At 41.2% G+C, this 25,279-nt stretch overlaps 1 long non-coding RNA gene across 1 annotated transcript in view; it reads left to right on the plus strand.

Annotated features, from left to right (window-relative positions):
• The first annotated feature begins 10,951 nt into the window (after nucleotides 1-10,951).
• Nucleotides 10,952-25,279, plus strand: part of LOC144339520 (uncharacterized) — a 215,116-nt gene continuing 200,788 nt past the window's right edge. The window contains exon 1 of the long non-coding RNA XR_013414550.1: nucleotides 10,952-11,223. This is a non-coding gene — a long non-coding RNA (uncharacterized LOC144339520). The remainder of the gene's footprint in view (nucleotides 11,224-25,279) is intronic.

A 25,279-nucleotide genomic window follows, 5' to 3' on the forward strand; every position in this document is an offset into this window, starting at 1 on the left:
AGCCTGGGAGACACAGTGAGACTCCGTCTCAAAAAAAAAAAAAAAAAAAAAAAGAACAGCAGTGACTAAAGAAGCATCTGCCTTCTAGAGGAGTAGCATAATTAATCTCGGGTGAGTTTTTTGTATGTTTTTTTTTTTTTTTTTTTTTCTGGCCAGCAATTACTCAGGAGTAATTCTGAATATGGACAACAGAATCCAGATAAACCTCATATTTGAAAAGCCAGATTTAAGACTTGACACATACATCAAAAGATAGGTATTAATCCACAGTTTGCAAGAAGAATTAGCACCCTATACAAGAAACAAAAAAGGAGAAACAATAATTCAGTCAAATTGTGGGATTGTATCTATTTAGGTACAATATTCTACAACAACTACCTCTGTTTATTGTCATGCTCATTCAGGTTATAAGAGTGTTACTGCTTTTTGGCTTTACATCTTGTAATGCAGTGTTTTTTTGTTTGTTTGTTTTTTCCATTGTGATCAAGAACTGAGGGGGGAAAACAGAGAGACTTAGTGAGCTATGACACAATTAAGATTTTGCATTGTAATGTCTCTCTGGTTTGTTGTGTTTTGTCAAAGACATGTCTGGTATCTATTGTTTTTATTATTTCCAGCTGTCCTAATTATTTCTCTCATTTGATTTTAATTCAGCTTTCAAAGAGGAGCTGGCTTGCCAGGTGGTTATTATTTTTTCTAAACTCTTTCGGCTCTAATTAAAAAAAATGTCCAAAGAAAATCATTATTTCAGCATTTACTTGTAACATATTTATGACCCCATTGAAGAGGGAGTCACGTGTTCTTATGCTGATTTCTATTGTTTGCACTGTACTCATGCTCAAGGAGATAAGAAATAGGCACAGCCTTTCAGAATGTGTGTGAATTTCTTCTTAAAGGAAATAAAAGCTGCTTTCTTCACTGGAAAGAAATAAAATGTTACAGTAAGACAAATGTTGCATATAAATACACTTAAAAAGTAGTCCGAATTAAGATTCATTGCTGCTTAAACTTTTAGTTTTCATGAGCTAGGTTTTATTTGGGTTAGATTTTAATAACTGAAATACTAAACTTGGTCAGAAAGGATATAAAAGGCTGGATCTAGGGACAAAGGGGAATATGAGGCAAAATTCAGCTCCAGAGGGTTTGTTGGGCCATTTATTGATTTATTTATCTTTGGGAAGTGAAACAAATAAGTAAATTTTCTCATTATTAATTAACAGGACAATTATCATCCGCTCTGCAGTTTCCTTTCGGAGAGGCAGAGCCCTGCATTCATAGATGTTTTCCCATCTTTACTCCATCAACCTTCTCCCCAACTTGCCTCATTGCCGAAGGGTAATCTCAGTCCCATCTGGATCCATCGTCTTCACCCCTTGCCATGTGCCCCTGATGCCTCTTTACTAACTTCCTCGGCTATCCTGTCACATCTGGGCACCTCTACCTTTCACTCCTCCTAATGCCTTTTTTCTTTTCTTTCTTTTTTTTTTTTTTTTTTTTTTTTTGAGACAGAGTCTTGCTCTGTGGCCCAGGCTGGAATGCAGTGGTACAATCTTTGCTCACTGCAACCTTCGCCTCCCAGGTTCAATCAATTCTTGTGCCTCAGCCTCCCGGGTAGCTGGGACTATGGGCACGCACTACCACGTCCGGCTAATTTTTTTGTATTTTAGTAGAGACTGTTGCCCAGGCTGGTCTTGAACTCCTGGGCTCAGGCAATCCACCTGCCTCAGCCTCCCAAAGTGCTGGGATTACAGGCCTGAACCACCGCACCTGGCCCCTCCTCCTAATTTCAAGTCTGACTGCTCAGTGGTGAAGGAGACACAAATGTTACTACAGACAGTCCCAGGCTCACAATGGTTCAACTTCATAATATTTTCGACTTAGGATGGGTTTATCAGGACAGAACCCCATTGAAAGTTAGACTTACGGGGTCTCCCAGAGGCCTTGGTATACTCAGACATGTCACAATATAGTCAGCAGCCTGTGCCGCCCCAGGGAGAGCGGGCTCCGTATATGCATCTGCATTGCTCCCGTTAACTTCGTTAGAAGCATCTACCAATTTGTGCTGAGCACGTGAAAGAGCTGGTGAAATTCCTTGATGCTTTCTGCCTGCTTTAATGCACACATATTAAAATTACTTAGCAACAGGGAATCATGTCAAAATGGAGGCCTGCTGAGCCATGGTGTTATTTTTTTGTAAAGTGGGGGCTCTGAGAGATGGGGTGGGTGTGAGCGTTCAATAGTATTTGTGAAAGCACTTATTTCAAAGCAGGCTTCAATAGATAGAAGTTCCTGTCCTTTCCACCCCACAGGTAGGTATTCCAACCTCACATTATTTCTCTAGGGTAGGTCAGTGGAAAGTGTGTGTAGAGTCCTTGGATATTGTAGTGTCGTTACATGAGGCTATAAGGGTCCCTGCTAGACTCATCATTGCAAATGGAAGTCATGACTTAAGAATAACTTCCAAAGTGTTCTAGGAATGCTTGAGCTAAGATAGTCATTTAAACTTTTAAAAAAGAAACCTAGACCGAGCACGGTGGCTCACGCCTGTACTCCCAGCACTTTGGGAGGCTGAGGTGGGTGGATCATGAGGTCAGGAGATCAAGACCATCCTGGCCAACATGGTGAAACCTCGTCTCTACTAAAACTACAAAAATCAGCTGGGCATGGTGGTGTGTACCTGTAATCCCCGCTACTCGGGAGGCTGAGGCAGGAGAATCACTTGAACCCGGGAGGTGGAGGTTACAGTGAGCAGAGATGGCACCACTGCACCCCAGCCTGGTGACAGAGTGAGACTCCGTCTCAAAAAAAGAAAAAAAAAAGAAACCGAAGGCTAGAATTATGGACATGACGTTTTCCCTCTCCTTGAGGAACAGGAGGATAGTTTCTGGAAGAAAGAGTGCAATGCATAAAAACAGTCCTGCACTCAGAATTGTAAAGTGTTTGAACCGGTTCTAGATCTAGCTTTAAGTATTAGCCCTGACACAAATAGAGTACCATTTTGTCCCTTCACACACAAAAACACCCAGACTTATTCGATTCAGGCTCAGCACAGCCATGTGTGCCCAGACACACCCATGCTTCCCAGCAGTCATAACCAGCTGCAGGCTGCTCCCCTCATGAGCAGTGGCCCAGGCCAACCACCTCATCTACTTCCTTCGCTCCACTGTGACCAAGAATGGCTCCATCCTGATTTACAGAGCTCCTCCTTAACCCAGAACTGAGAATCCTACCTGCCCTCCCTTAGCGAGCACCCGGCTAGTGGTTGAGGAGCAGGTTAGAGGCGGGTGGTGGTTTCCTGTTCAGTTATAGGAGGACTCAGAGTCTCTCCATACTGAATTGGGCACCTCAAAAACTCCATCTCCCTGGCTCCCCTGGCTCCCCAACTCCTGTCATGTGGAAGCGAAGGTTTAATTACCGGAATCTCCAGGTTTCTGGAACTGCCATCCAGAAATGATTCTGAGAGAATATCTCCGTAGCACAGCCTAGATAGGAATAATCGTCTAATCTCGAATTTATATAAAAAGATAATTTTGTGCTCCATTGCAATTTCTAAAATAATTTTTAAAAACTGCACTTAAAGCTATTTTTTGCATACGTATGTACTAATGGATATGATGGCCTTTACTTAATGCTATTTTAGGCGTGTGTGTGTGGTAACAGTACAATGGCTTTTGTGAATAAATTAAAGTGTAATTATTTGATAATAACCTAGAGCAGCTTTCTCACCTCAGGCTTTTCACCCTTTTGTGCCAGCTTAACTTCTGCTCCTTTTCCAGTCTGTTCCTCAGGGAGGCCTTCCCTTACTCTCTGGGTCAGGTGACTTCCCTCTGCCATGCTGCTTCTTCTTCTTCTTACTATTATTTGAGACAGAATCTCGTTCTGTCACCTAGGCTAGAGTGCAGTAGTACTATCTCAGCTCACTGCAACCTCTGCCTCCTGGGTTCATGCCATTCTTCTGGCTTAGCCTCCTGAGTAGCTGGGATTACAGACACCTGCCAACATGCCCGGCTAATTTTTTTTATTTTTAGTAAAGACTGGGTTTTGCCATGTTGGCCAGGCTGGTCTGGAACTCCTGACTCAGGTGATCCACCTGCCTCTGCCTCCCAAAGTGCTGGGATCATAGATGTGAGCCACTGCACCTGGCCATGTGCTTATTATTTTAATTTTTACTAATTATTATTAAAGACTTACTGGTGTCAAAGAAGCAGCCAAGAGGCTCCGGGATCATATGGCACATATTTGAGTCTTGGCTGTGTCTCTTACTTGCTTTGTGATGTTGGGAATTTGTTTCAGTTTTCAGTGTCTCACTTTGCCTACATGTAAAAGAAAGTAATGATGGTATATACCTGTAGAGTTGTAGCAAGAACTAAATAAAAAATACTCCAAAAAATTCACACAGAGCCTGGCACATAGATACTTCCATAAATGCAAACTATAAAATGTCCTTACTGCCCACTAGACGGAACTGTAAGCTTCATGAGAGGAGGCTTTATGGTTGTCTTGCTCATGACTCCGGAAGGCTGAGAGCCTACTGCTTACTGATTTCTTAAATGCCCACTAAAAGAAACACGTTTTCTTGCACTTACCTGGGTCCCTGGACTTCTAGAAGTCATGAAATCAAATTTGTGGAGTGAATCCAACAAGAAGCCATCTAAGGTTGGAAGCTTAATTTAGTCTTACTTTTACTCTTTCATTATTTTTTATTAATATTTTAATGCATCTTTAATATCTTTAAGATAACATCTCTTATCATACCTTTATCATAACTTTCCTATCCCCTCCCCAGACTCTTATTGATACGTTGTATAAAAGGAATAGTGGCCAGGTACAGTGACTCATGCCTGTAGTCCCAACACTTTGGGAGGCCAACGTGGGTGGATCACTTGAGGTTAGGAGTTCCAGGCCAGCTTGCCCAACACTTGGTCAACATGGCGAAACTCCGTCTCTACTAAAAATACAAAAATTAGCTGGGCATGGTAGCGCGTTCCTGTAATCCCAGCTACTTGGGAGGCTGAGGCAGGAGAATCGCTTGAACCTGGGGGGCAGAGGTTGCAAGGTTGCAGTGAGCCAAGATGGCACCACTGCACCCCAGCCTGGGCGACAGAGCAAGGCTCTGTCTCAAAAAAAAAAAAAAAAAAAAAGAGAAAAAGAAAAAGAGAAAAGAAAATAGCTTCACGAGTTGGAGATCAGCGTGTCCAACATAGCAAAATCCCGTTTCCACTAAAAATACTAAAAATTAGCCGGGCATGGTGGCACCCCAGCTACTCAAGAGGCTGAGGCAAGAGAATTGCTTGAGCCTGGGAGGTGGAGGTTGTAGTGAGCTGAGATCGCGCCACTGCACTCCAGCGTGGACAATAGAATGAGACTCCAACTCAAAAAGAAAAAAAAAAAAAAAAAAAAAAAAAAGAAAAGAAAAGTAAAAGAAAATGGGTAAGACATTGTTTTTTTTTTTTTTTTTTTTTTTTTTTTTTTTTTTTTTTTTTTTTTGAGATGGAGTCTTGCTCTGTCGCCCAGGCTGGAGTGCAGTGGCCGGATCTCAGCTCACTGCAAGCTCCGCCTCCCGGGTTTACGCCATTCTCCTGCCTCAGCCTCCTGAGTAGCTGGGACTACAGGCGCCCGCCACCTCGCCCGGCTAGTTTTTTGTATTTTTTTTTTAGTAGAGACGGGGTTTCACCGTGTTAGCCAGGATGGTCTCGATCTCCTGACCTTGTGATCCGCCCGTCTCGGCCTCCCAAAGTGCTGGGATTACAGGCTTGAGCCACCGCGCCCGGCCGAAAATGGGTAACACATTGTTAATCAAAGTCTATAGTTTACATTAGGATTCACTCTTGGTATTTATTCTATGGATTTGACAAAAGTATAGTACCACGTATCTTCCATTATAAATACAAAGTTGCATTTATTTTTCTACTTCTTGGTCCATATCACTCTTAAGAAGTAGTCAGAGCTCTTCCTGGTCACAGCTCTTGAGCCCAATATACCATCTGCTCCTCCTCCTATTTTAGCCATCTCAAATCTTTTATAGACTCACAGCCTCAAATGTGTTGGCACTGAATAGGACCTTAGGGATCCAAGGCCAGCTCCATCATTTTACAGATGAGAAAATTGAGCCTCAGAAAGGGAAGTAATTTGCCCAACATCCGGAACGAGTTAATGCAAGGGCTGAGACCAGACCACTGGACTCTTAATCGAGCTCTCCTGCCAATATGCCACACCCCCATTGCTTTGCATTGACATCATTCAACTTTTTAAACATTTTCTTTAACACATTATAAGTCTTCTTTTACTAGAGAACATTAACGTTTCCTTTAGGAGATGGTAAACTGACCAGGTTTTCTTGCTTTCTTTTTCTTCTCTTTTTCTTACTTAGGGAATCTATTTAGGTTATTCTTTGGGTCTGAATCGGGTCTGTAGAACTGAATTGCTTGGTGAAGTTAGGCTAATATTCAGCTAGAAATTAACCCACGCAAGTTGTGCAGTGATCTGCTCAGATAGTTAGCAATGATGTCCCAAATTCCCAAATCATACAGGGAGCATTGAGATCCAACATTTAGCCTTTCTAAAATGAATTTTAGATAGTCTTTTCCTGGGACATTCTCTTAAGGATTGCTTTGATAGTTATATGGAAAAAAAGGTATAATGCTACTGACTTAAACAGAAGATAGGTTAAAAATCTGAAGCGTCATTATATCTTTTAGCAGGCAAGCTCACAAATGGAGTGTTTGCAAATGGAATTTACTGATTGAAATGGGTAAGAAACATTGATAACTTTAGTATCAGAGAATGCTCTGGTATAAAAAGCTAGGCTACCTCTTAGGGAAGTTACATGTTTCAACCTTGAGCAGGGTCATCCAGCCTCTTCCAAGGCCACATGGTGGCTGATGCAGAAGGGACAGGTCATTTCCAGCTCACTCACACATTATACCAAGAAGATATTGCATTTATTCATCAACTAAAAATAATCAGTAATAACATGTCATTAAAAAATAGCAATGAAACACCAAGCAATAAAGAAAAAGTGATCTTTATGTTCAAAGCATAAGACATGATAAAAGTCATAAATTGCTAAACTTATGTAGTAGCCATTAAAAAAATTATCTGTCACAGCAGAAACCAATTTTTCACCATGCAAAATGTGACATCATCTCTAAAGACCCCTGCTACGAGAGGCATTTGCCAGTATTGTGGGTATATTCTTCAAGGCTAATTAAAAATTTTCGGCCCTTAGATTTCAACACTACAGTTTTGCTACAGCAAAGTGAGATGGAGAAACTTAAGTCTGATGGGCTATGCCAGATGCCAAGGGTCAAAATTCCAGGCTCTCTTATAATCCAATTGACACATACAATATTTATTACAGAGCAGCAGGAGTTCATTATTTCATCAATAGGCTGAGAGATTAGATGATTTTTTTTCAATTGAATAACTGATCTACAATAATGGAATTCTATATCAGGTGTGGAATAAGCCAGTGGTCTGTTCTTTTATACCTCCAGTTAGTGCAGTAAACAAGGTGCCAGAATGATGGGCTGAACAGGATGGAAAGAGCATGCCTTTTAATGGTTTCCAATAGTGGTTTTGATACTTACTTGAGATCATAAAGCAAACATTAAAAGGGCTACCTTTGCCAGATTTCATGTGCTTAGGTGACTAGAATGTATAGCTGTGGCAAAGAAAAAAAATTAAGGCACCTGTAAGGGGGTGGCTCTGTTTCTTTCTTCAGAGTAATGTTAACATTTTCTCCATATTTCCTGAATAATTTGCCCTTAAAAAGCTAGGAATGTTGACTCCTACAAATACAATTGGAGTGGATGCTGTGTATAAATTCAGGATGCCCTGGTACCTTCAGACTCTCCCAAAAAGCAGGGGAGATACTAGAAATATTTAACAGCTAGTAAGATACAAAATGACCAATCGAATTGAATCCTGGCCAGGATGCTTTACCTGCAGGCAGAATGTAAGCCCTGCCAGGCCTTCTGTTGAGACATCTTGGGATTTGGCGGTCTTCATCTCTGAACCCACCGATGTTGGGAGAATGCTCAGATGACTCTGAATCTGGGAATTGCCCCAGAGTTGCATGTTCATTTCCTGCATATTTTTGTATTGTGGGTTAAAAAAGCATGAATGGCATGGCATGTTAGTAAGAACTCTGGATGAAATGGCCAAAAAATTTGCATTCGTGTCCCAACTCTGCTACTTGCCAACTACATGACTGTGGATGGTACACATGCTCTCCCACTTAACTATAGAATGAAGGAATTGGATGAAAATTCTCTTTTGCTCCACGGTTCACTTCAGCTTCACACTCATGCCTGCTCGGAGATAATTAATAAAACCTTCCAGCTTTCTGAATTGTGAAAGTGCATACTCTCCTGCCAGTGGAAATTTCCGATTGTTACACAGTCTCACCCCAGAGATGGACTTGCTTTACCTTCATGAGATCCATATTTCTGTGGGGTGAGTACTATTAGCTAAAAAAATTGTCAAGTGTTCAGTGTTCTCTTATATCTTACAGTCTTCCATATCATGTCCCATGAAATTGGCACAGTTTCTTAAGTGGGAAACATTAAATGTCTAGGCTTTAGACCATGCCTCTGAAGGAGAAATGCCACATGGGCAGAAAGTTTTGAAGCAAGTGTACTGGAGTGAATTGTTGATCTCCTTCCTATACTGCCAACCTTATTATGCACATTTTGGAAGAGGAATCAGTTGACTAATTATGTTACTTTTCTTGTGTTTCTTAAAAGTCATTGAGTACAAAAGAACTGGCCTGGATCTATCCATTACTCTAAGCAGTGGTAAGCAAAGACTTCTATCTACATCTACTTATAGTCTCTGCCCAATTGCCCTGATGGCCAGCCCTGCTCCAACCCTGCTCCACCAACCCTGCTCCTTCTTGCTACTGCTTTTTACTGAGGGTTAAAAATGTCCATTGCCTGACAATTGTAGTGAGGAAGAAAAACTGTTCCTGCCTTCATCACATGTGGGTAGGTGGACAGGGGTTTGCTTGCCAAGTCCAAATCTTTGTGTGGGGTAAATTACTTCTTACACTGATCGTAAAATAAGCATCTGACATTTCCTGCAAATGCTCTATTTCTTAATACAGAGTTAACCTGCCAAAAACATTGTGTTTATAATCTAAATATTTGGATCATAAGCCAAAAGGGTGGGGGAGTCTGTCTTCCTCCATATTTTGCACAGTGATGTGTCCAAAAATGTTAATTATGATAATAATAAATAATCAAAAAAGAATATGTTGGGGGGAAAGTGTGAGGAGTCAGGAATGCTAAATTGCATTAGTTATGAGAATTATTTACAGGAGAAAAATGAAAAGATGCCTTTGGATTGCCCATCCCACTGCAGACTAGGAAGTTTTTGTACCCACAAGACATGCTTCATTCTGGGACAGGTGAAAGTGTTGTAAAGACTGATGCCAGGGTATTGGCTGGAACACCACTCACAAGGTGTGAAGCTTCCTGAGGGTCTAGTGGGGATTATGTTTTGTCTGGGAACAGGTTGAAAACCCAGAGCACTGTCTCTGGAGTCAGACAGACTTGGGTTTGGGTCAAGATTCTAACAGTTCTAAGCGGCCTCTCCTAGCCCATTTCCTCATCTCTGTTACAGGGTTAGTAAAGGCTTCTGTGTCAAAGGGCTCATATGAGCGTTGAATGAGTTTGAATGTGGAAAGTACTTGGCATGATACTTGCATGCAGAAGTACTCAACAAATGTAATGATGGTGGCGAGGATCACTGGAATCTCCCTCCTTTAATTGACAGCTGCGCTGGGCCTTCCCTGATGCTCAGGACCTGGTGCCCGGGGCATGCCTTCTGTTGTACCTTCACTCCTGCAGAGGCATGCCTGCTTCTTTCATGGACCATATGTCTCTTTTTCTGAGACAGCCTCAGCTTCAAATATTCTGATCCATTGTTTCCATAAAACAGTGAAATAACAGAGAAGTCCAGTATTTGATATATAGTAACTGAATGAATCAGGTCAATAATACAATAAAAACATGTGTCACCAAAAAATGAGTCACAGGCTGAAGAATTTATGCATTAATGAGGACATGTGTGCATGCTAGCTCATATTCCATACAATTACATGTGTGAATGTGCTGCTGTTTTAGCTGTAAAGGTGAAGAATGTTATACTTTTAAAATCTTGCCACATTAGGGGCAATGCAGAGGCGATGGACTGTAATTGGGGGGAGAAACAGTGACTATTCCTACTATGCACTTGGAGAATTTAAAATAAGTTTAAAATTGTTTCAGAGGGTCAGAATTATTTTCCTTAAAATTTTAATTTAATGTTATTTTAACACCAAAACAAATGTAGAATGATTGCTAAAATTTGATTGGATAAGACATTTTGTAAGAATTCACAAAATCAGACCAAATTTAATCTTGAAACTGTGTCTAGACTTTTTATTTGGGAATTATGATTAACATATTGCTAATCAAAATTCCTGAAGCAGAGGTCTTTGTCTATACTGAAGACTTAAAGGAGAGTGAGATGTATTTATCTGAGATGATGGCCACAAAGCCCATGTGACTTGCATTTGATAGAATGATAATGGAGTAGCATTCTTAAGCCTGTGATTAATTGCAACAAGCCTTGGAAAGCTACTTGAAAAACTATGCTTTGTTTATAGTATTTATTTCTTTGATTCAAGAATTGTTCCAATTGCAAAACTCCTAGGGCACATGTTCAAATGATTAATATATTATTTATATGGAAAATAACCTAGAATAACAACTAAACTAAAAGCAAATAGTTGCCTTAGTACCAACCTATGGCACAAGAACAACTAGGATAAAAAGAAGATGCGATCCCCTTCTTACTTTGTGTTCATACATGGTGAGGTATCCTCAGAATTTTGTATTATGGTACCCCTCTGGGGGCTGAGATAGAAAGTTCCCTAATGATGGAGACTAACAATCTTTAGTAGCAATGGAAGAGACTGGGCGATTTATACATATATGGTCATGATTTGGAAACTTGTGAGGAAGGCCAAAGTGGATTGGGTGTGGTCTCAGTGTAGCACAATGGAATCTGGTGGCTTAAACCTAGCTGTCCACATTTCACTATCTGAAGAGCAGAAAATGTGTTAACAGAAGCCTGGTGAGCAGAGGAGACTGAAGATGGAGAGAGAGCCTGGACCTCAACATGAGCATTTGGAGCCATTTGGCAGCATTAGGCTGTGACCGCTTGGAGAACCGAAAGGTAAGATCTTCTGATTAGCTCCTCTTTTTCCGAGTTCATGTCTGCAAAGCACTTTCTAACTATAAAAGTTTCCTATTTAAGTTTTCAAGTAGGGAGAATCTGCACTGACCAATGTTTGGTGTATTCATCAACTTGTTTTTAGTTGTCAGTGTAAATTAACTCACCGTCTGGGTAGAGGGGAAAATGAAATGACTTACTCTGTGCCAAGGAGAAACAGAGTGAAAAACAGACCTCAGAAGGCTTGGAACTCAGACCTGCTCTATCACTTTCTCTATCTCTAACTTGCTTTCATTAGCTTGTAGAAGCTTGAGAGACGCACAGACACATCTTGCAACATCTTCTGGCTTCTCGATGTGCAAACGTTTATGTGACTGGGAGCCATGCGTGTATGCATGCTGGGATACCCCCCATCTCCTCCTCCCTGGCAGTGTCCCTGCTCTCTTTAGATCCTCATGAGCTGACTCCGTTCCCATCCATGGATGCTGTGTGCAGAAGTGGGCCACTGGCCCTGGGCTCCACAGCTGGCTTTGAGCTCTGATCTCTGCGTTCATTTCACTCTGTAATCTCAGTCCCAGCAGACCTCTCATCTTCCTGGGTGATTGAGTGTAGATTCTAGTTTTATTCTTTTAACACTTTTATTTACTGATGAAGGAAATTCCTAATTTATTTTCTATTGGGGAAAAAATATGGACAAACCCTATAAAACCAGAAGATTGGCAACTACTGCCATTTTGAATCCCAGTTCTACAGAGTTTGGAGAATTATTAAATTTTTCTAGTTAAAAGAGACCTTAGAGGTCTTCTAGGCCAATGAGAACAAAAAGAAATACATTTTATATTTCAAAATGCACACACACCCACCCACCAACACAAACAAATATTCGTACACATACACACAACTGAAATAATTTTTTTTTTTTTAAGATGGAGTCTTGCTCTGTTGCCCAGGCTGGAGTGCAGTGGCAGGATCTCGGCTCACTGCAAGCTCCGCCTCCCGAGTTCATGCCATTCTCCCACCTCAGCCTCTCGAGTAGCTGGGACTACAGGAGCACACCACCAAACCTGGCTAGTTTTGTTTTTGTATTTTTAGTGGAGATGGGGTTTCATTGTGTAAGCCAGGATGGTCTCGGCCTCCTGACCTCGTGATCCGCCTGCCTCGGCCTCCCAAAGTGCTGGGATTACAGGTGCAAGCCACTGCACCCGGCCAATCAAAGTTTTTAATGAAATAAACTGCTTACTGCAGTTATTACTTATATTGATATTTTCTATTCTATTTCGTGAAAACGACTACTGGTCACTAAACAATTAAGTTGGTTTTAGAGTCACCTAATTGTGTGTGTTGGGGGTGGACTTGCTGTGTTTAACCCTTAACCTCTGCTTGAGTCCATCTCCTAATTCCTCTCTCCTTCCAGTTGTAGGAGCAGGGACCAAATGCGACTTATCCACCTTATCTGTCACTGAACTGGGGCGTTATGATGACTAATGCAGAAGGGACACAAAGTAAGCTAGGAAGGCTGGCATGAAAACAGAGAAATGGAATAAGTGCCTGAGAGCAGAAACAAACTTGGTAGGCAGTAATGCAGCTTCAGGCAGGGCTGGCAAGAATGTTTTGAGCATCCTTTAGAGATCTTCAATGCTGTCAGTTTTCTACATGTCATTGAGCTCCAATTCCCTTATCCTGGGCACAGTAGAGGCTCCTCTGAGAGAAACTAATGTTGCTAACTGAAGGTCATGGCCAAAATCATGGTGTGCACACACCCCCAGGGTCACATTCGTTCTGATTCAGTGATAATTATACTAAAATAATAATAGAAATAACTGCTTGCTTCCTTTCTCTCTCTCTTTCTTTCTTTCTTTCTTTCTTTCTTTCTTTCTTTCTTTCTTTCTTTCTTTCTTTCTTTCTTTCTCTTTCTTTCTTTCTTTCTTTCTTTCTTTCTTTCTTTCTTTCTTTCTTTCTTTCTTTCTTTCTTTCTTTCTCTTTCTTTCTTTCTCTTTCTTTCTTCTTTCTTTTCTTTTCTTTTCTCTTTTCTTTTCTTCTCTTCTCTTCTCTTTTCTTTTCTGACTGAGTCTTGCTGTGTGCCCAGGCTGGAGTGTAGTGTCACGATCTCGGCTCACTGCAAGCTCCGCCTCCCGGGTTCACGCCATTCTCCTGCCTCAGCCTCCCAAGTAGCTGGGACTACAGGCACCCACCACCATGCTCGGCTAATTTTTTTTTTTTTTTGTATTTTTAGTAGGGACGAGGTTTCACCGTGTTAGCCAGGATGGTCTCGATCTCCTGACCTCGTGATCCGCCCGCCTCGGCCTCCCAAAATGCTGGGATTACAGGCGTGACATCATTTCTTAGTGATTATTATATGCCAGCATGTTATGTATCTTAATTTTTGGATGAATTTTATGAAGTAGGCAATATTTCACTCATATTACAAATGAAGAAATGAATACTTGTGGCAGGGTCCGGTGGCTCACACCTGTAATCTACAAAATACAAAATCTGTAAAATACAAAAATTAGCCAGGTGTAGCGGCACACACCTGTAGTCTCAGCTACTCGGGAGGCTGAGACAGGAGAATCCCTTAAACCTGGGAGGCGGAGGTTGCAGTGAGTCGAGATCATGCCATTGCACTCCAGCCTGGGCAACAGAGTGAGACTCCATCTAAAAAAAAAAAAAAAGGAGACTTGCAAAGATTAGATAAGTGATTTGCTGAGTGTCACACAATTAGTAAGTGGCAGAGGTAGGATTTGAACTTCAGTCTGCCTCCTCTGTTGTGTCTATTCAACCACAACACATACATTGTATTGTGTATGCATGAAAGTGTTCAGATGACCTTTAGATTTGAGGGAACACTTTCATTAGGAAGTTGTACCTCCCCTCATTGCAGAATTGCCAGTGTTTTCTGGAGATCTGCTGCCAAAATGGGTTTTTATATCCTGCTGTTCCAGAGACATGCAAAGAAACCAGACTGAACGTAATAACCTTTCTTTCAAAGAATGTTTTCTGAAGATAGTAGAGAAAGTTTAAAATTCTCCTAATAGAAAACACTGGTATTTCTTTTCTTTTTTTCTTTTTTCTTTTCTTTTTTTTTTTTTTTGAGACGGAGTCTCGCTCTGTCACCAGGCTGGAGTGCAGTGGCGTGATATCGGCTCACTGCAACCCCCGACTCCCTGGTGCAAGTGATTCTCCTGCCTCAGCCTCCTGAGTAGCTGGGATTACTGGTACCCACCACCACACCCAGCTAATTTTTGTAGTTTTAGTAGAGACGGGGTTTCACCGTGTTAGCCAAGATGGTCTCGATCTCCTGACCTCGTGATCCACCCGCCTCAGCCTCCCAAAGTGTTGGGATTACAGGCGTGAGCCACCGTGCCTGGTGACACTGGTATTTCTATGCATATGCTACCAGCAAAGACTAGACACAAGCTAACGTTTATAGGGGGCAAAAATCCATGTGGTATATGTATGCTTGCGCTTCTATTTTCAGAAGATTCTATGGGAGAAAGTTCTTTAGTAAATGAAATCAAAATGTAAACAAAACCTAGCTTGCATGTTGGAAAATGTAAAATGGGAAATTAAAACATAATTGTGAAAGGCAGACAGACTTTTATTTACTTAGTACCATATTATAATGACTGTGATTTAGGCCACAGGCTTTACTTGAATAAAACAAAACCTTGGGATTATAAGCATAAATGTGAGTCCAACGCTTTAATTTGTTAATTATGCTTCCTGGTGATAGAGTGAGGCTTATCATCTGTGTGGGTGGTGTTTTATTATGTAATTTTGTTAGCATGAGAAGAAGAGGCTATAAAAATGGTGCAATATTCCCACTTAATACACATATTTTTTAAGCCTGAAGTTAGTAATTATGAATAAAATTAAAATCCATTGCATATTAGTTGTAGAAAATAATATATAAACTTAATTACATCTTCTAGGTAGCAATTATTTATTCTATACTAGTCATCACTAGAGAAACAAAATACATGACAAAGTATTTGAAAAGGATAGGAGGAGAACCATAGGGCTGTAGAGCTGGGATATAGTATCTTAAAGATGACATTGTTGTTTTTTGGACAGGAAAATAGAGGCCGAGAGTGCTTGGGTAGCGTACATAGGTCACACGGTGAGCAGTGGCACAGCCCAGGGTAGAGAAACCACGACTCCTTATTGCCCAGGCTGGCGAGTTCTTCAGTGAGTTGTTATTCAGTGCAACAATTAGCCTGGGCAGACTCTGGACCAGAAAGCAGGAAAGGGCCTTGATAATAGCAATCGAGAGAGCAAAAAGCCAACTCACAAGTCTTTCCTGAAGGAATAACAAAACATTTTTTCCCTCAGTGTTTCGGTTTACATGTCCTATGGCACTACATGAATATAATTTATTTAGGAAACTGAGAGGGTTTTCTTACGCAACATATCACAATAATGTCCATCAGTCTCATGAATGAGCTTGAAAGGATCGCTGACCTCAGGACAGCTTGGCAGTAAGCACCATTAAGCACCCAAATTCTTTATAGAGTTATGCGCACCAGCCCGGAGTGAAAATAAGGTTCTCTCCAAGTTAATGACCTTTTTGTGAATAAACAGAGTCTCTGACAGTGATCCTCAGCACATGGTTTTCAAGACACCTGAGCCACTTGTTTTTGAAATAGAGCGACATGCTGAAAGCCTAAGGGAAAAATAGCACTTAAAACATAAAAACACAGCAATTCCTATTGAGCAATCCGTCTCCATTGGCGGACCAGAGCTGGAACCATATGTATGAATGGCCGACAACACGGGCATGGGGTTGTGAAGGATGAGATACCGAATACAAGTGACTCTGAAAAAAAAACCAAAGATGAGAATCCCAAGTCAATTATTATCCTTCCAAGGAACCCGAACTTTAAAACTCCCACTACCGTTTTTTCTCTTTTCCATAAACACCATATAATATTAGCTACCCTTTATCGAATAGCCTTCACTGTGGGCTAGATGATGTGCCATGTGCAGTACCCTAAGTGGGTTTTGCAAGGACTCTCTGAAGAGTCCTTATTACCCCCCTTTTACAGATGAGGTTTGCTACTACATCATACAGCTCACATATAAACCTAGGTTTGTTGGACAACAAAATCATCCTCTTTGTGACCAAATTAAAGTAGCATTATTGCTATTATTATTCTCTTCTAGGAATAATCTATTTTAAAATCAGGCGAACAAGTGTTTTCCCTGACATTAGATCACCAGCTAAGTCAGTAGCGGAGGAACTGATGGACTTGGGAAATCTAATATCAATTCCAGATTTAACACACAGTTAAAAAATACTGAGAATCAGACAGCAATCTTTCTTTGGTCATTTGGATACGAGTACTGTTATTTTATAATAAAATGTTTATGTGTTTTTTTAACATCAGAAATGTGCTTAATTATTTGGTAGGTTCTGACTACTGGATGACGTAGTGGCTCTTCAGCTGGTTAAGACTGATTATCTCCAGTTTATAGCACTAGGGCTTAATTAATTTGCACATTGCATACAGAATTTGGAGAAGAAAATTCTTAAAAGTTAATGGGCTAGTTTTATATTTAGTCAATATATCTTTAGTGCAACTCTGGGCAACAACATTTCATGTTATATAGCTTAGTGCAATAATAGTAGTAAATGAGAGGTTGTTGATGGCTATAACTAAGGTTTACATTCTGGCTTAAAGCTTTTGCTTTCTGTTGCTTTGTATTAAGTCTGTTGTTAATGGGTGGGAAGGATTTTGCAGGCCTGGATGAGGGTGGAGGTTCAAATAAGGACACCGGCAAAGCAGGTGACTAGAATCTGATTTAGAAGTTTGGTATTGGAGTCTGTCCTGAGTTCAGATTCTGAGTTTGCCACTTTTTAAAGCTATTTAATCTTGAACAATTCAACCTATCTGTGCTACAGTTTCCACATCTGTAAAATGGGAACCATAATACTTACATGGTAAGATTGTTGCAAAAATTGAATGTCTCAGCTTTGCCCAATGCAAGAGGGCAGTGAATGGTAGCCCCTATCGGGAGGTGCTCATGTAAAAGACTTGGAACCTGGCTCCTCAAAGTGAGGACCTGCCCTGACCTGCTCCAACTCCCCAAAAAGCAGAAAAGCCTGGCAAAGAGCCCACTGTTGTTCTTAGGCAGGCCTCCTGCCCCACTTTGCACTGAGCTCATCGCTCGGGCTGTAGTCACCTGGGTCACAAGGAAATATGTAGATGGTAAGTCCCAGAGTCAAGTACAGGTTTTTCCATTTTCATAACAACTTGTATTGGGCACAGAGTGGTTGTGTGGTCAATCTGTATTGCTTTTATGTATAATGTGCAGGGCAGACCTTCTTTCCCTTGGCTATGAGTTGAGAATGGTAATAGGTAGATGAGTCCGCATGATAAAAAATATGGGCATGTGGAGAGGAACAAAAGGAATGGGTCGTTCTAAGAGCAAGTATGAGAAATAAGATTTTCCTACAAACCCAACGCTGCTATAAAAAGAACAAAAGTCAACCCAGTAACCATCTTACTAACTTAACGAACACTGATTTGATACTCGTGGAAATGCACTTCGGACTGAGCTGTAGTGCACAGTGAGCCTCTTCAGGAGAACCATGCACTTTGTGCCGTTTTTGAAGCATTTTCGTAGTAAAACTGGGTTAATTGCACATCATTTTTATTCATTTCTTTCTACTTGGCAACACCCAACTAAGATAATTTGAGTTAGTGGATGCAGGATATTAGGAACTTCTGAAACTAGTTTTCTTTAAACTACTAAAAAAATTTATATTCACGTAGTTTGGGGTCCTTCTGTCAAAAATGGACAGAGCCTGAAGTGTATTACTTTAACACACTTATGTGTAAAAGCAAAGCTACAAACATCTATGGAGTAAAGCTAGTCAACTGGGCTGAGGCCAGTCCATTTTTCAAGCTTTTGTAAAGATTACTTCAGGTGACAATTTTTATCAAAAACATGTTTTGTTTTGATTAACAGTAGCGATAGATTTGTAGATAAACTGAAATTCAAATGCTTATTCATACTTCAGTAAAGCCCCTTGATAGGTTATGATTTTCTTCTTGAGAATAGATTTCTTTACTATGAAATACTGAGTACTTCCTGTTTTAGGTCAAATTGTAACTACCGTGAAATGATCTATTAGAAAAATTTGGGTCCTTCTAGTGCCAAAGGAAAGAAATGCACAATTAAATACACTTAGATACAGAAAGCAACTGAAAGACAAAGGAGAAGAGAGTAAATAGAGAAGAGGCTTATGGTCCTGATGTTTTATTTTTGAAGTATAAGAAAATGACATTTGAGATTTGAATGTGGTTTTGTCTGAGCTCAATCTAAGATTTTACTTATTTCTATGTAACACGTCATCATTAGTTTCAGCTGACCTCATTGCCACATGCATGGCTGAGGGCTTGTGGAAAGAAATCACAGGGATTTCCAGAAAAGGTGGCCTCACCGCAGAAGCACAGAAGCAAGGAGACCCAGGAAGGCTTCAGGGCTGAGAAGCGAAGTTAATGGGATGAATTCCTGCAGAAAGCCACAATGTGCTGTAAACAGGGCCAGACTTGCAGTGGCACCCAAGCAATGAACAAAGGCAAATGGGTTGGGAGACTGTGGTTGAGCCCTTTCTTTGGGCAAATCTGTTCCTTTCTCAACGCCTCAGTCTCCTTTTGACTCATTGTGGCCGTTGGACATAGCTGATGTCTAAGTTTTCTCTCTCAATGCTATGGTTCTGGGTGACCAGGACAAGAGCAGACCCTATTTCTGTTACACAAGATCAGAGCTCAGGATCCTGCACTACCATCTGCTGTGGCTACGAACCCTGAGTCTGCAAAGAAAAGAGATGGATGGGGAAGTTGCATAACATGAGAAAATTGCAGGTTAGATCTCACCCCTGTTCAGGAAATGGAAGGGTTTCCTTTTATCTTCTTACATAATGGTATTAGCTAAAAATGAATTTATTATAAATAATAAAGCAGTCAACATCTATTGAGTGGTTGTGATAAGCCAAGTGTGATACTAAGGATTTTTCACGCACTGTCTCATTTACTTCTCACAATAACCCTTTGAAGGAAGTGCTAGCATCATTCCCATTTTTATAGACAGATGAAATTGGAAGCCCAGAGACAGAGAATAAGCAGCCTCAGTTTCCTAGACCAATAATGGCAGAACTTGGATTCAGATCCAGTTTGACTGCAGAGCCTGGGCTTATTTATTTATTTATGTATTTTGAAGTGAGGGTTGCACTCTGTCACCGAGGTCGGAGTGCAGTGGCACCATCATGGCTCATGGCAGCCGTGACCTCCTGCTCAAATGATTGTCCAGCCTCAACCTCCTATGTAGCTGGGGCCACAGATGTATGCCACCAAGCCAGGCTAATTTTCGTATTTTTTGTAGAGATGGGATTTCACTATGTTGCTTGACCTCAAACTCCTGGTCTCAAGCGATCCTCCCACCTTGGTCTCCCAAAGTGCTGAGATTACAGGCGTGAGCCACTGCACCTGGCCTATACCACCTTTTAAAGTCTCATGGCCCAACAGGATGCAAGTTAAATACATACTGATACAATCACCTGGTGCAATTTTATTTTTGGAAAAACAATGGATGCTTACAGGCAAATAGAAATATTCACTGGGGCCGGGTGCGCTGGCTCACATGTGTAATGCCAGCACTTTGGGAGGCTGAGGCAGGTGGATCACCCAAGGTCGGGAGTTTGAGACCAGCCTGGCCAACATGGTGAAACCCCATCTGTACTAAAACTGCAACAATTAGCCAGGCGTGGTGGTGCGTGCCTGTAATCCCAGCTACTCGGGAGGCTGAGGCAGGAGAATTGCTTGAACCCAGGAGGCGGAGGTTGCAGTGAGCCGAGATTGTACCATTGCACTCCAGCCTGGGTGACAGAGCAAAATCTCCATCTCAGAACACAAAACAAGACAAAAACAAAACCAAACAAAATAAGAAATATTCATTGGATGGCAGGATTATGATGGTAGCCTTCTTTTTCTCTTCCTTGGTGTTCCTTTAATGCTGTCTGTGTAATGAGAAACAAAATAATAATTTAAAAAACCCAAGGAAATGGATTTCTTCTTTGATGTACTCCTTTTAAGAATTTGGTTGCCAGTAAGCCACATTCTTCTGAGGAAGGGCAGAGAACTTTGAGTTACGTGTAGCAGATGCTTATTGTGCTGAGGCTTTATGTCTGAGATGGGCTAATTCATGTTTCTCAACAGCCCCCGTGTGCCAGGCTTTGTATGTATAAGAAAAGGGGATGCAGTGTTTGGATTACTCTGCCTGGGTTACTCCTTGTGTAGGCAGTATGGATATTTCTGACTGTCCTTTTGATTCTAGTTGAAGCTGCTTGCCACAAGCATCTCTTAGTAGATTGCTTTGTGATTTACGCAGGTCTAAAGGAGACCAAGGATCATTTATCTTCAAACCAGGAGAGATGAAAGCGGCTCGGTAGTAAAATTTCCTGTGGAGTTAGATGAGAGCATCAAAGGGAAGAAAATGTCATTGTTTCATGAAAAACTAGGAAACGTGAGTCAGTTTCTAATGTCGCAGATATTTTCCTGTGAAGAGTTCATATTTTTGAAAAATCTCCACTAAAGGATAAAAACAACTGAGCAGGGAATTGGTGTGATTGAAACGCTACTGCCACAAAACATGGCCTTTTCCAGGAGGTTAAGATGAAAATAAAGGATAAAGTGGTGAAAATCTTAAACTGACGTAAGCCATTTGTAATTATTTTTTCCCATGATGAAACCTAATTTTCTGCCGTTACTTAAATATTTGCACATTATTCTTCTTATTCTTTCCTTAAGGAAACGAATTTCTCAAAATGGATGCTTCTCTAGCCTGGTTATCTTCTGTTTGTTCACATTCCTCATACTCCCGGCTTTGTATTCATTGACAGCCTCTGTAAAAATGATGCTACCCCAACTGTTTGATGCTCTGCGCTAATTTGTACCATGGTTACTGTGTTTGGTATGTTGTAAGAACCCTATTCTTTTTAAATGGGTTCCACAGATTTAGAGATATTTAAAACACTGTGATGCCCGGAGGAAAAAAAAAATTGTTGTAATCAAGCCATTTGTCACTGTGCATAGGAATATAAGATTTCCACCAGACAGAAAAGATATTATGGGTTTCTCTCTGGCTACTGTACATGCCATAAGTAAAACAATGATGCATGAAGTTGAACTGACTGCCAAAAATAGATCAGGAAGAAAAATTTCTCCCATGACAACTGGCTGTGATCCTAGGGATTTTCCCTTTTACGCTGAAATCTTGAATAGGACTTTATCTTTTCTCTCACTTTCCTTTTCTTTTTTTCCTGTCCTCTCCCTCCTTCCCTCTCTCTGTCCTTTCCTCCCTCCTTTTCTTCCTCTTTCCTTCTTCCTTCCTTTCTTTCTCTTCTTTCCTTCTCTCCCTTTTTCTAAACACACTGTGATTTTGCCTTGAAATTCTCAGCAAAGTAGTAGCAAACGAAAATGTGGCACTAATCAAGTTAGTTTGAATGCAGAACCACTGCAGAGGCTTTCTCCTCACTCCTAGTTCTCAGACCTTCATTCCTGACCCAGAAGAGCCTGGTAAACCTGGGGTGATGTCATTTCAGTCCTGAGGTAATGCTATTACTCAAGACATATTATTAAGCAATTAGGTAGAGAAAGGAGTTCCTTTGAATGAATATACTTTATGCAGAAATATGATTCCTCCACAATCAGAGGCCCACACCTAAACCCAGACATTAAGAACATCAAAAGAACATCACCACCATCACCACCAAAAACTCAGATAAAAAATTTGAAATTCCTCGGAGCATCAATACTGGGCCACTTGAACTGTGTAGTCCACACAACTGTCATTTATAAATATTTGGAGAGTCTAAAAGTTGAAACCATCTGGCATTGTACAACCGACAGTGGAAATGTCAGAGTCTGGGGACAGTATGGTTTATGGGTTCCCGCAAGCAAGAGAACTGGGCTAGAATCTGAATTTTAACACTTAGCATATGTTAACTTTGGGCAGGTTAGTCAGCTTTTTCCAGTTTCAAGTTCCTCATCTGTAAAACCCTTCATCCCTTTTCTGAAGCCATAAGGGAGTTATAATTAGTATACCTCCACTGGCTGTCTTTTCCTGCTATTCATCTTTCTTAACATTTATACCTTATCTTCTCATAAAGATGGCGGGAGCCTGTGGCTTTGTGCACTCAAAGTCTCTATCATGGTTCTTTTTTCCTAGATTCACAGCATGAAAGCAGTAGATGAGAGAGAATGGTTTTCAGGAGTTTTCAATTGAGTTTGAAACCTGTCAAACTGATTAAAAATTGCATGTTACTTGTACAGCATCCATATAGTTTATCAGTCGATTAATGAGGTACTAGAGTAATGTGTTGGTTATCTCCAGTGTCTTAGAATTTGGTATGTAGTACATTTGTTGTATAACTGAGATATTATAGTTTTATTTATTTATTTATTTTATTTTTTGATGTGCAATAGATTTCTTGAATTTATTTTTCCTATTTAACCGAAATTTTCTTTCTTTTCTCTTTCCTTCCTTTCCTTCCTCCCTTTCTCCCTCCCTCCCTCCCTCCCTCTTTCTCTCTCTCTCTCTTTCTTTCTTTCTTTCTTTCCTTTTTTTCTTATTATACTTTAAGTTCTAGGGTACATGTGCACAGTGTGTATTTATTTTTTTTTGAGACAGTGTCTCTGTCTGTCGCCCAGGTTGGAGTGCAGTAGTGCGATCTTGGCTCACTGCAACCTCCACCTACTGGGTTGAAGCGATTCTACTGTCTCAGCCTCCAGCCTCCTGGGTTCAAGTGATTCTCCTGCCTCAGCCTCCTGAGTAGCTGACGTACAGGCTTGTGTCACCACGCCTGGCTAATTTTTGTATTTTTGGTAGAGACGAGTTTTCACCATGTTGGCCAGGCTGGTCTTGAACTCCTGGGTTCAAGTGGTAAACCTGCCTTGGCCTCCCAAAGTGCTGGGATTGCCTGGCTGATTTGTTGTTGTTGTTGTTGTTTATTTGTTTGTTTTTTGAGATGGAGTCTTGCTCTGTCACCCAGGCTGGAGTGCAGTGATGCAATCTCGTCTCACTGCAACCTCTGCCTCCTGGATTCAAGCGATTCTCCTTTCTCAGCCTCCCGAGTAGCTGGGACTACAGGCGCGTGCCACCACGCCGGGCTAATTTTTGTATTTTTAGTAGAGGTGGGGTTTCACCATGTTGGTCAGGATGATCTTGATCTCTTGACCTCATGATTTGCCCACCTTGGCCTCCCAAAGTGCTGGGATTACAGGCGTGAGCCACCGCACCTGGCTGTTACAGTTTTAAAAGGTTAAAAATTATATGTAGAAAGAGAAGCCATAATCCAGTGTTTTTGGAGGACAAAGTGTACCTTTTTTGAAATACAAATTGAGATCTGTAAATCCAGATCAACCCCATTTACAGATGAGGAAACTGAGATTCAAAGAATGATTTGAAAAAAGACATTTGGTTGATCAACTGTGGGGGACAAGTACACATGCTGCCCAGAGAGCCTTTCAAGGAAGAACTTTCAGTGTAACTGCAGGGAGCGGGGGCAGCCCCACTGCCAGCTCTTAGCATCTTCGGGGTCTGTCCCAGCTGGAGAGTTGCTGCCACTGAGGTATCTCCTTTCCTAAGGGAGCCAGCATCTGCGGACCAGATGAGCCATGGGTGTAAAGGCCTGGCCACGGGGCCCACTGTGGGACAGTTTGATGGAATGGAGTTTTGAGTTGGATGGGTAATATTTGTTCCAGTGCTCCCTAAATTCTGCTGGATATTTTGTCCGGCTTACACTGCAGCCATCTTCCTTCTTCTTTCTTCCATTCATGGGTGTTGATCCTTAATGAACTTCCTGACCCTCAGCTCTGTCTCAGTCAGTGCCTGCCTCCAGGGAAACCCACCTGTGTCTTAATTGATTGAAATTACGCAGTATGCGCCAGGCGCGGTGGCTCACACTTGTAATCCCAGCACTTTGGGAGGCCGAGGCTGGTGGATCAGGAGGTCAGGAGATCAAGACCATCCTAGCTAATCCGGTGAAACCATGTCTCTACTAAAAATACAAAAAAATTAGCTGGGCGTGGTGGCGGCGCCTGCAGTCCCAGCTACTGGGGAGGCTAAGGCAGGAGAATGGCATGAACCCGGGAGGTGGAGCTTGCAGTGAGCCGAGATTGCGCCACTGCACTCCAGCCTGGGCAACAGAGTGAGACTCTGTCTCAAAAAAAAAAAAAAAAAAAAAAAAAAAATTACACAGTATATTGGCATCTCAGGAAAGGGATTTATTGAGATAATTCTCTTTAACACATTTTATAAATATGAATAAAAAGTCTTAATATCATCAAATATAAAGGGTTGAAAAAGGAATATTTCTTGCCATGAATATAAAATAATCATAAAATAGTCCAGGAATGGTGGCACACGCCTATAATCTCAGTATTTTGGGAGGCCAAGGTGGGCGGATCACTTGAGGTCAGGAGTTTGAGGCCAGCCTGACCAATGTGGTAAAGCACTGTCTCTACTTAAAAAAAAAAAAATTCCAAAATTAGCCCCGTGTGGTGGCACATGCCTGTAATCCCAGCTACTGAGGAGCCTGAGGCAGGAGAATCACTTGAACCCAGGAGGCTGGAGGCTGGGGCAGGAGAATCGCTTGAACCCAGGAGGTGGAGGTTGCAGTGAGCCAAGATCACACCACTGCACTCAAGCCTGGGTGACAGAGCGAGACTCTGTCTCAAAAAAAAAAAAAAAAAAAAAAAAAAATCATAAATTCAAAGGATATTAAAAAAACCTTAACATTCTAGCTGAATTTTTTTCTTCCTAATGTTCTAGACTTCTTTTTCTCTGCATAAGAAAGATCAGCAAGTGCTGGAGAAGTTAAGATACTAACAACAACCAGTTTTCTCATCTTGATGTAATCAGAGAATAAACGAGAATGAAAAGGGAATAACCATCTCACTATGTAATCCAGTGTTATTTAATGCTAAATGAGAATTTCTCTAATTCATATCTGTATACCAGAGTACTGGGGCCATAATGTGGCAGATACCAACTT

This window comes from Macaca mulatta, chromosome 2, assembly GCF_049350105.2.
Source record: "Macaca mulatta isolate MMU2019108-1 chromosome 2, T2T-MMU8v2.0, whole genome shotgun sequence".
NCBI lineage: Eukaryota > Metazoa > Chordata > Mammalia > Primates > Cercopithecidae > Macaca > Macaca mulatta.